Here is a 16,704-nt window from a genome sequence, read left to right on the forward strand (position 1 = left end):
GGGTTTATCCTCTCTGCAGCCTAGAGCAATTCTGAGAAAGCAAGTGCCAGCATAGACCTTAAATAAAATTTTTTAACTCCAAACAGAACTTCATAAAGTTTGATGAAGTTAGTCAAGGCACATGTTCTCCCCTCACTCTGAGCAGCAGCATCAGTCACATACCAAACCTCAGTTAGTGTGTCAGGAGTTGTAAAATCAAATTGTAGTTCAGCAAAGCAAAATAGCGCCCTTTCAATTCTGACTGGCATAGCAAGCAGCCTTCTCTGCAGACCCAGCATCCCTGCCCTGTGCCCAGAAGTCTGTGTGTCTGTGAGAACTGTGGTGCAGCTATAGTGGTAGGACATCCCCGTGCTAGGGTGCCTCTTCTAGGCCATAGTGACACACAGCCAGAGGATTGCCCATGAAAGTCTGAGCAGTTGTCAGAAGTGTGATTGTTTGATGATGCCTCCTTAGTTCAGGCTTTTTCCCTTCAGTCTGGCACTAGATGAACACTCTTCTCTCCTTCAGCCAGGCAGAGGAGAAGAATTAGTGATGGAAAATCTAAGAAAATAGCAAGGAAACAGAGCTGGAGTAAAACAATAACTCCTTTCATTATCCTGCTGAGGAATTCTTGGTGTGCATGGATAAATCCTGTCAGCAAAGGACACCTTGAAGCACAAGGATGATAAGCATGTACTAGATAAACCACAGGATTTGGAAAGAGGGACTTGCAGTAGGGACAATCCTGGGGAAGAGACCTCTGCAAAGCAAAAGTGGACAATCCTGGGGAAGGTAGAGCAAGATCACACAAGTGCGGAGCCTTGCCTGGTGTCTAATCCAACAAAAATAATCCCAGCATGGGACAGATTTAGGATTAAGAACTGAGGAACCCCCATCAGCAGGCCAGCCAGCTCCATGCAGCTGGGCACCGTGAGCTACCAAGTGCTACCCTGCTTTGCCTTCACTGACCTCTGACAGTTTTGCTTGCACGTAAAATCAGCCGCAGCATGGTGATCTGCTTGTTTGCAAGCATACTCATTGTTAATTTTACAGGCCCAAAAGTTGCATCTTGCCCAAATGAATAGAAGGCAAATTTGCACTTAAAAATATGAGAACCTCAAGTATCAGAAGAGAAATATATTTTTGAAATGTTGACCTGAACATCCAGCACACCTGCCCTGGCCAGGGATTGCACTTCGAAGAAAAGGAAAGGCTGCTTAAATGACTGGAACCAAGCTGGAGAGACATAGGTCCAAAGGCTTTAATCTCGACTAACTGAACGTGACTAGAAGTAGAGGGGCGTGAAATAAGGATACCCTGGTGTAATCACTGTGGCAGAGGAAGAGCTCAGAAGCAGTTACTTGCTTTCTCCTTCAGTCCCTTGCTTTCTTCTGCCTGCTCCAGTGCAGCTGAGCTGGGGGAAAGACCTAGAAGCCTTTTTGGATTTTTCTGAAGCTGAGTCATTTGGGTGGATGAAATAAGAACATCTATGACACTCCTTTTTCCATCGTTGCGTACCTTGAATGAGCATTGACACCAAGGCTGAAACATCAGCTTTCTGATGCAGTTGTGGGTTCCCCACTTTGCACAGGTGTTAATAGTGATTCCTCCTGCCGGGCAAAGGACAGCCAGGCTCCAGGACAGCTTCAGGCAGGCGCAACACATACAGTGACATTCAGAAGTACTTGGCATGTCCAAGCACCACCCAAGACTGTAGGATGTGGTCTTGATCTTTCTTTTACTGAGTAATACAAAACAACTGCTAGAACCGGTCCCTAGCCTACCCTCTTTTGCTTACATGCTTGTTCATTAAGTAGCTTCCAATCATCCCAGGAGTCTAGAAGTCTGTTCTTGCAGGTGCAAGGAAGGTATCATTTTGAAATATTTTCCTTTGAAATGGATTTATTTGTGATCTACTCTGGTGCTCTATTACTAATTTGTGAATTGACATACTTTTGTTACCAGTAAACAGCATCTACTATGGCCTTAAAATGACAGGGTATGAAGGTTTTAAGAGGAAGGTAGATGATTTGCAGAAAGTCAGTGCTTAGCATTTTTTGAAAACCAGGTCCCTCTCTAAGGTATTTCAAACTGAACACATAAAAGCAAAGAAACCCCAAATTGTTAGTTACTTTTGAAAATTTTAGCCAGGGAACACTTTTTTAGTGCTGGTTGTGGAGTCATTAATTATCATTGCATAGAATGTAATAGCAAACCAGATCTCCCCAATGGGCAAAAGCAAACCACTTCTCTTCTAGCTTTTCTTCTTTTTTTTTACAGCAATAATAAAACATATTATTACACACTTCCAACCATGAATGTTCTCCAAAGCAACTTGATATTAAAACCCAAATCATCTGACTGGATGAGGTTTTACAGATTGTTACAGCAGGGCAAGCCAGGAATGTTAGGAGAGTGGCCTGAGGCACGGTGCTATTCCATGGAAACTGAAAAACAATTAAAAATTTAAAGTGTTCCAAAATTCATTTTCTCAAAGGGGATTTGTGGCACTGCTGAGATTAGAGCCATTCCTATTCAAGCAGCTATATTCCCGATGAGACCTTCACTTGTGCCTATTTTGTCTGAACAACCTGGTTTATTTCACCGTGGCAGAATACTAATGTGAGCTGGCAGTTCTGTTGTCTGGACTTGTTTTGGTTTCCTTCCTTTCTTCAGCAGCAATACATTTGCATAGTTTTTCAGGCTACAGCAACAGTAGGAAAAGATTGGGTGAAACTTAGTTAATGCCACCCAAATACATTCCAGGTTTGTATTTTCAGTGCTCGGTCCCTGTGACTGTGCACTGTGCTGCAAGATTGGCAGACCGTGCCTTCCACGATTCAACATGGAAGACCAGTTTTCAGCACTGATATAGCACTTTTCATCTGCAGAAGTCACGGTTAGTTAGAAAGAGGCTAAGCAAAATGATGTGTAACTCAGGTGCCCAACACCAGCATGAACAGGGTTGCGTTATTTCATCTTTGAGTTTTAGAATGAAATTTAGGTGCAAACAGGTAAGGAATCAATGCGAGAGACGTGGGCCAAGGTTTTTGAATATAGGTATGAGTGACCTACAAAGTTGCTTTTAAACATCGCTTTGTTCCCCGGATCACTTGACTGTCAGCATAATTTGAGTATAAATTGAAGCAGCCGAACAGTCCCCAAGAACATCTGTGCAGGCTGTATTCTTCTGTGGCAGTGCCTACCAGGAGGTGGTTTGGGAGACGTTCTGTTTGGTGGCTTCACTCCACTTGGAGGTTTCCACACTTCCAGCAAAGATGTGTTGAACTTGCTCTGTGTTTTAAGAGCACTGAAGATCAGTGATGTAGGACTGAGGATTTAGATCTCTTACTCTCATAAAAATCTGATTATAATCACTAATGTTTGGTGTTAGTGGCTACTAATGTGATTTTTGAAAGCTGACAGCTAAACTTAAAGAATGGGAGAAAGTGTTGAAGGAGTCCATACAATGTCAAAACACCTGAATTATTTAACTTAAATGATCTTGTGTCTGAGCATGTGCATGTGTGTATGCATAAATAGAAATACAGATTAGTAATTAATAGCAAGGTAGTAAAAAACACATCTCAAATTTTCTTAATTCTCCATCGAGAAACATAGAAAATACACAGTGTGTTTCTTTCTTTGGGTTTGGGCTGGGGTTTTTTTGTTGAGGGGAGAATACAAACTGGGAAATACAACTAAAGCCATAATTGAAGAGAGCTGCACAAATGAAAATTATAGGCAAATGAGAGTGAAAGGGATAGAATGCTAATAAACATACAATTCATGTGAATCCAGTGTCATTTACATAAGGGTAAACCAGGTTTATGTTAAAATCAGCGCCTATTTCCTGTATCGGGGCTGTCTGGATTTACTACAGATTGGACATTAAAAGATGTTGTCCTTATAGTACCAACTCAATAAAGACTTGAAGCTTTCTTTTCTTGAAGCAAATTCACAGAATCACAAAGTCACAGAATGGTAGAGGTTGGAAGGGACCTCTGGAGGTCATCATGTCCTAGCCCCTGCTCAAGCAGGGTCAGCTAGTGCAGGCTGCCCAGGACGGTGTCCAGTTGAGTTTTGAATGTCTCCAAGGATGGAGACTCCACAACCTCTCTGGCCAACCTGTGCCAGTGTTCGATCACCCTCACAGTAAGTGTTTTCTTGTGTTCACATGGAATTTCGTGTGTTTCAATTTGTGCCCATTGCCTCTTGTCCTGTCTCTGGGCACTACTGAGAAGAGTCAGCCTCCCTTTTCTTCGTTCCCTCCCATCAGGTATTTGTACACATGGATAAGATCCCCCTGCACCTCCTTTTCTCTAGGCTGAACAGTCCCACCTCTCCCAGCCTCTTCTCCTATGAAAGAGGCTCCAGTCCCTTAATGACCTTTGTGGCCTTGTGCTGGCTGGACTCTTCTCCAGTAAGTCTACATCTCTCTTGTACTGGGAAGCCCAGAACTGGACACGGTACTGCAGGTGTGGCCTCACCAGTGCTGAGTAGAGGGGAAGGATTGCCTCCCTTGACCCATGTTCCTCCTAATGCAGCCCAGGATGCTTTTGGCATGCTGTTTTCTGGGCACAGTGGTGCATGCCTGCAGTCCCAGCTACCTGGGAGGCTGAGTCCGCCAGATCGCTTGAGCCCGGGAGTCGCGGGCTGCAGTGCGCTGTGCCGAGCAAGTGTCCGCACTAAGGCCAGCATCAGTATGGTGATCCCCAGGAAGCTCAAGGTCACCAGGCTGTCTAAGGAGGAGTGAACCAGGCTAGGTTGGAAATGGAGAGGGTCAAAATTCATTGCAATAGACATTAAAGAAGTTGAGAAAGTTTTAGATGTGAATTTTAAACGTAGAAGGGAATTAAATTGTCTTAAATGTGCTATATTTTGAAAATATTTCATGATAGTTTGACTTATTTTTTAAACAAGGGGAGACTTTTATCACATGTTCAGCTAACAAAACAGTAGCTATTCATTTTCTACATTAGTTTTCTAAGCTTTATCTCCTAGGTTAGAACAGGATGTATTACCCTACCTACCTTGCCATTGACACAAAGGGAGCATAGGTGACTAGTTTAGGCAAAATACCTGGTGCTCAAGTAATAGAGCTAGGTAAGACAACTCCCTGATCTCCTACCTCACACACCCACATACAGATACACACATACACAGTGGTTTGGCAATGTAATTAGCACTGAACCACATTTGTCAAGCACATACCAAGCCTGCACAGCTGGGCAGCGATACACCACCGCTGTGGCTGAACTTGCTCAAGGTAAGGCTAGGCACTGCTTCATCCGCTTCTGCGTCACCCTGTCCTGCTGGAGTGACAGTGAAAACAGTGAGCTTTGGTGCACTGTTGTTGTTTCCCACAGGCATACCACACTGTTCGGGAAACTTTTCCAGTTGCTCTTCTGGACTTCAAATGGGTTGTTGAGATCGACTTTGGTTAAGTCACTCAGGTTGCAAAATGGGCTGAACAACAAACGGCATGCCTCATCAGACCTTCACTTCACTAGCAAGTATTTCCATGAGTGCCATGCTTCATTGCCAGCTACACAGACCACTTTTGCATCTAGGATGGAGTCTGCTTTTAGGACATGTCTATCAGGACCAACATCGACTCCAGGAATGTAGACATAGACATGTCTGAGAAAGCAAGCAGCAAGTTATGGTTGTTTTCAAGCCTCTTCTGAGGCAAGAGGAGGCCTCAGGGGTACATCTCAAAGTGTAAAACAGTGACCAGATTAAAGGAGATTTAAAGCACAGATTAAAGGAGCCCTTATTAGAGTACACATTAGAAGAAGTAGGACAACTAGAACATTTTCTCAAGATGTGCCCAGAACCACACAGAAATTGTTTCAAAGATCAGTGGCTTATGACTAAAAGAGACAGTGTAAAGTGTTTTTGGACATCATATGTCTCTCATCTTTACCACAGGTTTAGCCTTGCATGGACAAACAGTCCAATTCCAGCACAAGGGGCATTTAATTTCTTATTAAACGATGCTATTTAAATGTTGACAGTTTGAAGCAATAGTGCAATGCCAGATTTTTATGCTCTGACTCTTATCACCCCTCTTCTCCAGCCTTCTTGTGTTGAAAGCCCATTTGGGTTAACCTCTACATATTGGCTGGGTGGGAGCACAACCTATGGTCAAATAATACTACTGGTTCCAGTGCTTATTTTTCTAAGCAATCCTATTGTCTCCAGTCGGGCTATTTCCATTGATAAAGACCGTTCTTGTAGTAAAGGAATGTACTATTAGATTTTTTTATTTGTAACTGACAAGTAGATGGCCTTTTAGGTGGGAATATCCCTAAAATGTATGTAGCTATGTAACTAGAATAAGATTTACCTGAAGAAACTTAAACATTCATGCCGATCTCTCCTTAAAACTTAAATGTCAGAGTTTCCTATCTCTGACATAACGAACTCCGGTTAGTTATTACCAACTGATTCCAGTGAAATAGATACTACTTACCCTTTGAGGATTTGAACCTGGAACATAACAGAAGGCAAAATGTAACTCACAGAAATGCATAATAGAAAAATAATTATATTATAAAAATAACTTGTAGTGCTGTTGTAGTGAATATTCTGCACTTAGATGTTTCCTTTAAAAGGATTTACAAGATTTACAAATCTGGTTCTGCAACGTTTTAGAATTCAAATCTGAGAGAGACCACGTCATTTAAATAGCAACAGCCACCTGAATTTAGTTTAAATCGGTCCAACTTACAAGAATTAGTATGATTTTTTCAACAGCCTCTATTTTCTCCTATAAGTATTTGATAATATGTCGTGGTTTAACCTCAGCCAGCAACTGAGCACCACACAGCCGCTCGCTCTTTTCGTGGGTACAAACGCTGCTCCAGTCCTCCAGCTCCACTGGGACTCCAGCCATTCCCTCCTAGTTCACCAGCGGCAGCCTGGCCAGTCGTGGATGGAGGTGGGATTGGGACACCAGGGGCCAGGGTACCACATAATATAAGCTACAGAATCACTCAGTTGTTCCTATAAAAGACTACGCCTCTGCAAAGTTCTAAAAGCAGGCTCTCAAACCAGCTTATTGCAGTACCTGTTAGAGAAAACAAGCTTTCTCGTCTGTCATTAGGAAGAAGATATGTATCAAGCTTTGACGTTAGCTACCACCTGTGGGAAACATTAAAAGAAATTGGCAATAGTCAGCATTTAACTCTGTATGACAGGAAATGCAAGCTATGAGGCTAGTCCCAAAATCTAGCTGATTTTGGCCCACTAAGTCATATTTTCATTTTTAGGCACAAAACACTGTAGTTATAAACAGCCAATTTATGTCTGCAGACAGACATTGAACTATCCAGTTGCCTAGATGGCACATAACATTTTTGGTGTGCTGTTGAATGAGATAGTTTTAGAGGTACTGAATCTGGACATCCTTACCTTGGGTTCAACAGAACATGATAGGTTTTCAGGTGCCTTGTGGTCTCACTTTGTGAAATGAAAGCATTCAGGTAGTTTTCCACACTCCTCTTCATCATATATATGATATCACTTATCATCCTACTCAAGGCTATATATTATAATCCTTGTAAAGACTGCTATGTCTTACATTCCTCAGAATCTCCCAGGCCACCCAGGTAAAATTTAGATGGTAAATCTGAGCTGCCCATTCACAGCTGGACCCGAGTCCATCTTTCCCTGGGCTTGGCCTATGCTTTTTGAGTGAAAATTACTGTAGTGCCATCTAGTGCTACCCTGCTGATCCTTGCATTCGCTGTATAGCATTTCCAAGGACATTGCTCTGGATTCATGACTTCTAGCTCTAAACACTCTGAAATCTTGAAAATGCAATTAATTTCCTCGGGAGCATTCCCCATCCCACCCCCCATTTTTTCTCAGGCAAGTCATAATATAGATTATATACACTTCTATAACAGACCTTCCAGCAATGCTATGCATTAAAATTGGCTCTGAGCAGCGTGACTGTGTGGAATGGGGAAGGAACTGGAGATTGTCTTGCAAAGAGCATGTGTTCCCCTATCTTCAAAATGTGCAACTTTTAAAAATAGGAATGCAGAAGTTGCTCAGGAAAGCACGCCTAGAGAAGGGGCCTGACGCCTTCCAGCATGGCCAGTCTGGGTGCGGGGCTGGAGAGCACCAGCGAGGAGAGGGGAGGTACCCTTGCTTGCAAAGATGATTTTGAAGCACGAAGCCCAGCCCAAACGGCGAAGAAACTATTCTTTCCCCTGTATATGTGGGGTGCTATCTCTCTTGAAAAATCCACAGGGACACCCCAGGAGATGAAAAAGAACTCCAAGACTTTCTATGCAATTCTGTTAACTAAAATGTACCTCGTTCATGTAGCAATTGTCCCTGTTAACTCACCCAGGTCTCCTGCGTTCCCAGACTAGGAGCCCTAGAGTATTTTGGTACAGACATGGAACAGCTGCCCTAAAAGTAACTGTAGTTGAAACCCAGTTACCCAACTGGCAGCTTCTGGCTTTCTGCAGCCTGAAGCAAGGCAGTGTGCCTTGAGACACCTAATGCCATATTTTTCAATTATTTTTAAAGTATTACTACAAAGAGGGTCCTAGTGAGAAACCAATGGGAAATAAGCACCTAGGGGCTTGTGAAAATCCTGCTGGGTTCCTGTCTACGTCTGCAGAAGCTTTTAAATCTGACCTCAAGACACCTTGTGGTCAAGTAAATGTGCTTTGCTAAATGTGACGCTGATTTTGTGTGCTGTGGTACAATGTGACCTGTGGCCTGTGCGATTAAAAGTAGCTGCTGTCGCCAGATGTTCCACGTCTCCCTAGGCCGCTTATTTAAAGTGCTGGCAGCATCTACCACCAAGCAGTCCAGGACCCAGTGGGTCAAACAACTATTTCTGTTTTCTTGAAGAGCTATGATGTCGAAGCATTTATCTGAAGTAGTTTGAGGCTATGCCCATGATAACAACTGGGGGGTGAATAATTTCAGGTATATAACAGGTTCCACTTAGACCAGTAAGGTCTATTCGATGATTTCTTTCATCTCACAATCATTTTAGTTCAAGAACTATACTGGGCTTGCTCTTGAAAAGTCCTACTGACGCTCCCAGCATTCGCATTTTTATCGCACCTCCAATACTGATCTAAAATTAGATTCTGTTCCTGAAATGAATATATTGCTCTTCAATATGCAAGCTGCAAATTGAACAATAAATTCTTGTCTTATATACTTAGTGTTGCATTAGCTTGAGGTAAGATAGGCAGATTTACTTCTTGCCACATCTAAGGTCATTAAGTAAATAATAGAAACTGTTTTCCATGCAGTCTGCTTGAAAGTTACAGCAATTTATTAGCTAACAAAGAAAATTTTGCCTGGTAGCAGAACTATAGGTAAGATAGTAAAATAGGTGAGAGAGGTAATATTATAAAACTCTAAATAAATATGTATCAAGAATTTAACCCAGTGTACAAATCTAGCATTACATAATGCTAGATAGCATTTAATAATACAAATTATAATAATACAAATAGCATTATTGCTATTTTTTTTAAACTTAGGAATAGGCATAAACTTCCACATACTTGATATAAATGTCTAGACCTTATCTTAGTTGAATGAATTCATGACAGTTTAACAAGCAGAATGGTGCCAACAATTTTATAGAAAGCCCCACATGTTTTTTTCCTCTGGAATGTCTCCAAGCAAGTCACACTCTTAAAAAAAAATTTTTGGCCCTCATCCTGCAAAGGTTTGTGTACATGTCAAGTTTTACATGCTGTGAAGAGCCCCATTGATTTAAATGGAGCTACTTACAAAGTAAAATGTTAAGCATCTGCACAAATTTCACCAGGTTTAGGACTTTTGTTTGAAATACATTTATGTGTTCTTAACCTTCATTTTGAAAGGGCCCCTACTGCCCACTGTTCAGTTTTTGTGTATCCAACACTTTCTGTAGCTGTTCTAGTATTACTCCAGCCTGAATTTGCTGGAACATTTCACAGGATCCTGTAAACTGTGCAAATGGAAACTGCAAGTAGGAGACCTACTTAGTCTATACTTTTTGCAGATCAAGAGTGCAATACATGATCCTTTGAAAAATATTAATAGATCTCTGTGAGTTAGTGACAGATTGAAGAATTTGATCCAATAAAAAGTGTCTAAAATCCACTCAGCAGGAGTAAGGATGTCCCCCCATGAATGCCAATAACTTTCATTTTTTAAAAAAGTTACTAATGCTGCTCCTGAAAAAAAATTCAAATGTGACTTGAGAACTACACAGTATAGTACCATCTTCCTGAGTCTGCAGGAGATAATCCCAGAGTCTCCATTGCTGCCCAACGCCTTCTTAAATTGCAAAGGAGTGAAAAAACACTTTTCAGATTTTTCCATGTAAGTCCTACAGAATGGCAGCAAACCTAATGTCTTCCTGAAGTCTTTGAGGTGACTGTATAAGCTATTTCAGAGGTGTTCACTGTCTATCTTGGATAGTGCTCAAGTTAGAGAACTGAAAGCAATGATTTATAATTACCATCTGACTGCCACCCGTTTAGAACATATCACAGGAACTGTGGGAAAGACTGATACAGTTTAATTTAGGGACATTCTTACTGAATTTTACTTTCCACTCTACATTAGCTCTGATAAGAGTCTCAATTTGAGGGCTGTGCTAAATATGTCTTAGCAGTAAAATATACCAAATGTGCAAGTGAACTATCTAAATTTTACTCTTTTTTAAAGGTCAGGATTACATTCCCACTGTATCTAGAAAACATTTCACATATTTTGTGAGCACAACATATTAAACATAAAAATGAGCTGCTAAAAGACAGTTAAAGACAGTACACAACTGTCTCATTCTTTTAAATGTCAAATAGATGTTCTGCTCTGGTATACTTCAAATCGGTTAAGAGATTTACATATAACAGGTGTAGATCAATTTTTCACTGTCAAGCAATAAATATAACTTAAGAAACAATATAGAAAGAGAAGGCTTTAAATATAAATATTTCCTTCTCCCAGGAGTTGTACAGAGGATGTCAACACATGTGACTTCTGAAGGTTCAGTGGCATCTGGCTTCACATTTTTACCACATGTGATGTGATATTTGGCATATAAAGTTCTCCTCTGTGATACTGTTCCTCCTGCTAAACCTTTGACCTAGCCTGATTTCTGTCAGAAGGACTTTGGTCTCATCTGCTTTCTTTTGCGTGGTTTGTTGTTGGGGTTTTTTTTTTCTCTTTTCTGCTTTTACCCTCGGAACAGAACCGGTCTAATCTGTCCCTTCCTTCCCGGATGATCCTGAGCATGGTATCAAGGAACAGGATAGGGAACCAACCACTGCTCCGATGCGAGTCCTTTCCAACAAGCAGGTACCTGTGTGAATAAATCATCTCTCTCCACTCAACCTGATGAATGAAGTTAACTAACCATTGACTTCTGTGTTAAGCATGTCTTTTTATATGTAAGAGTCACATAATGGATGTGTGCGCATGTGCATGAAGTCAGAGGTCAAAACATACTGTTACAGAAGGTATCGGTGTTGGATGTTAGAGCGGGATGCAGGGAGGCACTGAGGTTTAAGGCGGTGAAGAAAGGAAGGAGCAACTGTGTAGGAACGTGGCAAGTGAGGCTGGAGAGAGGAGGGTGAGAGTGAAAACCAGGATGGGCAGCTAGAGTGAAGAGTGGGTGAATAAACTAAAGGAGATGCAGCAAACAACAGCGATGGGCCAGACAGATGGAGGCTGGTGCAGAAATAGCAGACGCCCAGATTTTGGAGTTCAAGGCATGGTTGTGTCCAGGAGGACGAGGCCCTTCCCAGCTGCTGCTGTACATCTCTTTAGACGATGGGAGAAAGGAAGGTGTTTGAAGGCTGTGGCTGTTACTCCCCGATCTCAGCCTTAAATGGCTGCTTTGAGGAGGAATAACATTGTAAATTGTTGAGGGAGAGAGAAAGGAAGAACAAGGGAGAGGGAAACAGTCGAGCTTCAGTGTGACTTTTGATTTTATTTCAGGCTGCTTGCCAACACATAGTTTATTTATTTTTCTGGTTACTATTAGATAATATTAAGACGTGTGTCAAGTTGTGACCTGTTAAAGGTGTTCAGAAGGCTTTCAGTCCCTAGTGGGGAAAAGATTTTGCCTCCCCAGGTTAAATACTTAATATGGCCACAGGCTGGCTGTGAGTGCAGTGGAGGGTCCAGCTGGGGCGGAGCGAGGTGGAGGTACTCTCTGATAAAGAGAGGTGAGAGCGAACTGGAAACTGAGCTGTGCAGAAGCCTGTAAGTATGAATGTCATCTGTAGCCTAACATCACATTGAAATAAAACTCATTTGTAATGAACTCTTCCGGCCTTAAGAAAGATTCAGATGCCTTGATGCCCTAGAGCATGGCAGATCAGTGCCTGGGATCCTCCTCCCAGCTGCTGCTGCTGCTCCCCCAGTGGGAGGGAGGCTGTCCGACCTTCACTGTCTGGCCAGCTGGGGCACAGCAGTTCAGAAACCCTACTAAGCACCTGAGAACTTGACCACGGCTAGTTTTGATGGCACCAGGAAGCCCCTTTCAAACTCCCTCTCTCACCCCAGATATCTCCTTTATCCGTTATTCCATCACCTTTAAGAGTGAAGAGGAAATTGGTGAATGCTCACTGGATACTGTCACTAAGCTCCAGGGACTTAGGGCTCCAGTGCAAAGGTGCTGCAGCACCCATCTCCCTGAGGCATGGGGTCCTCTATCAGCTTTCACTACTACAGCAGGAGGCTCCCAGAGTCAGTGCTGCAAAGCAGCACTGCTGGCCAGCCTGCGGAGCAAGGGAAGGATGGAGGGAGTTATGTTACCGGTTCTCTGTTCCCCGTTGTCAAGTAATAGTGCATGGGCAAGTCGGCTTTCATAACTCACTACGGATGATCTGATATTTAATCAGAGTTGCTGGTTTTGTTTTGAAAAGAATTGACGTGTTGCAGGATTGTCAGCTCTGGAGCCAATCTCTTGCAAAGAGTATCCCGTTTCGTGTTGCTGACTAACACCCATCTCTCAGTGGCACCGTTGCCTATCCCCTCCGTTTAATAGTTAGATTCATTTTCATTCTTTATTACCATTCCTTTAGCTTTACACAGTTCACTGCTGTAACTCCAAATAATCTCCATCTGGAATATCACTTTGGATCTCTTTTTTCGTATTACTGGGAACTCATTTAGTTTTGTCAGTGTTTCAGTTTAACTCTGCCTTCAATTTTATTTTTTTTATTTTAATTTTGGTGGTGAGTTGCTGGAAGATTGTTAGCTGAGTTTCTGGGTGGATTGCATTAGCTTCTCATTCTGATTTAAAGGACCAAATGCTAAAAGTTAACAGGTTGTGTCACAGCTGACATTTCACAATTTTTCAACAACCAGGAATAATGCTTATAATGAACTTACTTTTTTGTCCTCCTAATGCTTGCAGTATACTTGTGATGGACACTATCAAGGTAGCGAGTTTAGATATGAACTTTCACAGCTGTTCAGTTGTGTTCCCAAATCTCTGTAACTCCTTCTTGGTAGTAGAATGCCTTTCCCCCTCCCCCATGATTATGTAAGTTTCATGTCTCAGTAATTCTAAAAATTATTTTTACTTAATAGCAATAACGTGGACTTCTCTATAACTGTACTTGTCTTTCTGTAAGATCGGTTTTATTCTATTATTCTTTTCCCTTTTATCCCTACAAACATAAGAAGTGTGTTAGAACAGACTTGCCTCTTTACCAAAGTGCTCGATTAAAATCAGCTAAATCCTTCTTCTCTTTATGATTTCTGCACATGCAGAGCAGAAAGCAATAAACTCATTCAGAACCAGGCTCTGTCCTCTTTTTCACAGGATTAAATCCAGAGATCTCTGCTGTCTCCTCTGGAGTTGTGGTTGAGGTATCTCAGTTCAAATGAGATCAAAATTTCTGCTTTAATATGTAGCCAGCAGTGCAGTTCTCTCATTGTCAGGAAGGTGCTCATTCCTATTAGTGTTTAAACTTATGTTTTCAGAATGATTACAAAGATGGTCATATCTTTTTTCAGCATGCTCTGAACTTACATTGATAACTTACATTGATAATTAAGGGTGTTTTACAAAGTACTGCAGAAATTCATTACACTGTGAATAAAGACAACTGATTTTTTCACTTTCCCTTCAAATTTGAATGCATTTGAAATCTCTTTGACTTTCTTGGCCATCCTTTCACGCAGTATAGAATTATGGTGCTATTGCAGCAGGTTGATACCTACTGGTGCAGCAATACAGCGCACTCTGATCTGAGGGATTATCTGTAGATCTCTCAACATTTTTCCCCTTCCTTGTGCCTAAAATTTGGCAGATTCATACTCTGCTCAGAGGGCTTTCTGTAATATGACTGAAACATGTTTTGTGATGGGGTGAGCCAAGAAAAGGACTTAGAAATTATTATTTTTCTTTTCTATTCATTTAGCACTGCTGTGTGATTTGAGATTCTCTGGCAGAAAAAAAATACTCAGTTTGCTGATGTGACTTCTGTGATTTGCAGTAAATGTTGTCAAAATTGAAAAGTTTGAAAAGGAGTTTTCACTCTCCTCGAATTTTCAATGATCTACCCTTATCCAACACTGTAGATTTCATTCTGGGCTTCTGCATGTAACTTAAGTAAATTCTGTCCCAATAAATGGAGCTTTCCTTCAGGAAGAGGGACTCCGAGGGAATCCTTCCTACTTTCCTATGCTTTTTCAAGTCACTCACTCCACACAGGTAAGCTCCCTTCTTTTGGAGGGCCAGAGCTCTTGGGCTTACCTTGAGGGCTGCAGGGAAATTGGAGAAGGCTGGCTTGTGGACCCCTTGGCATTTGCCATTTCAAAAGCCAGGGTGGGTATCTTTCTACTGGAAGTGGTGGGCTTGATTTGTGAAATCCAGCTGCCTCTATTATGTCGGAGTAAGACGAGATGATCCGTGATGACTCTTTCTGGCTGCAAGGCTTATGAATAAATGAAGAGATGAAGAGGCATAGAGAAAGAGCCCGTGTTCTTGGGGAGGCCTCTCGCACATGAGGAACAGTAAATATGTTCACATGCACAAGAAGCAGAGTTAGAGAGGCCTAAATGACCTTCAAATTATTATTTCCCAACATCCGCAAACCTTGCTTTCTACTTTTTTTAAGGTAAAGTTTTTCCATAGAATTCATCTGTAATTTGAACACATCTGACACCTCTATTGCTACATTTAGGAAATCTGAAAAGATTTATTATTTTTGCGTAGTAATTGCCTTCTGCTCCTGACAGAGTGGTACTGACACAGCACTGTAACAGCACTGACACTGTGGCTGTGGGATTCCCATGTGTTATTCATTCTGTCGCAACACATTTTTCTACCTCTGAAATTTTCTTCAACTCTTATTGACTGATCTCATCAAGATGCTACAATAGAGAGACACTGAAAAACAATTGCAGATTCTGGTATGATATGTTGGCTTGCTAGAAAGATTTACACTTTCTGAGAGATATTTCCTAAAACTAATTAAATTTGTTTTAGAAAACATGAGTTGCATTATTGTTTTTAAGTACTGCAATGATTTCAAGAAAGCCTCTTTTTATAGCTTCTAGGTTCTTAAGAAACATAAGTTTTCCATAAAATAATGCTTTATTTTGCAAAAAGAGTTGGTTTCATTCCAAATGCCAAAAGCTAAGGCATTTGAGAATGTGAAAATCTTTTTCTATTTTCATTGGCAAAGAATTCCCATTTCTTATGATATATGACTTTACAGCTTTGTAAGGTGATATGAGCCACTATTATTGCTAACATTTATTCCACTTTAGAGGAAAAATCAGCAGGGAAGAATATGGGGCTTTGCAAGACAGTGGAGAGCATTATAAGTGCATTGATTATGCTGACACTTTTAATATTTCTTCGAATAGAATCACAGAATCACAGAATAGTTTGGGTCGGAAAGGACCTCTAAAGGTCATCTAGTCCAACCCCCCTGCAATGAGCAGGGACATCTCCAACTAGATCAGGTCGCTCAGAGCCCCATCCAACCTGACCTCGAATGTTTCCAGGGATGGGGCATCCACCACCTCTCTGGGCAACCTGTTCCAGTGCTTCATCACCCACAGCGTAAAAAATTCCTTCCTTATATCTAGTCTCAATCTACCTCCCTTTAGTTAAAAGCCATTGCCCCTTGTCCTGTCACAACAGGCCCTGCTAAAAAGTTTGCCCCCACCTTTTTTATAAGCCCACTTTAAGTACTGATAGGCTGCAATAAGGTCTCCCCGAAGCCTTCTCCTCTCCAGGCTGAACAACCCCAACTCTCTCAGCCTTTCTTCATAGGAGAGGTGTTCCATCCCCCTGACCATTTTCGTGGCCCTCTTCTGGACCCGCTCCAACAGGTCCGTGTCTTTCCTGTGCCGAGGGCTCCAGAGCTGGACGCAGGACTCCAGGTGGGGTCTGACCAGAGCAGAGTAGAGGGGCAGAATCACCTCCCTCCACCTGCTGGCCACGCTTCTTTGGATGCAGCCCAGGGTACGATTGGCCTTCTGGGCTGCGAGTGCACATTGCTGGCTCATGTCCAGCTTTTCATCCACCAGTACTCCCAAGTCCTTCTCGGCAGGGCTGCTCTCAATCCCTTCATCCCCCAGCCTGTATTGATACTGGGGGCTGCCCCGACCCAGGTGCAGGACCTTGCCCTTGGCCTTGTTGAACCTCATGAGATTCACACAGGCCCACTTCTCCAGCTTGTCCAGGTCCCTCTGGATGGCATCCTGTCCCTC

The sequence above is a fragment of the Aptenodytes patagonicus genome, chromosome 3, assembly GCF_965638725.1.
Source record: "Aptenodytes patagonicus chromosome 3, bAptPat1.pri.cur, whole genome shotgun sequence".
NCBI lineage: Eukaryota > Metazoa > Chordata > Aves > Sphenisciformes > Spheniscidae > Aptenodytes > Aptenodytes patagonicus.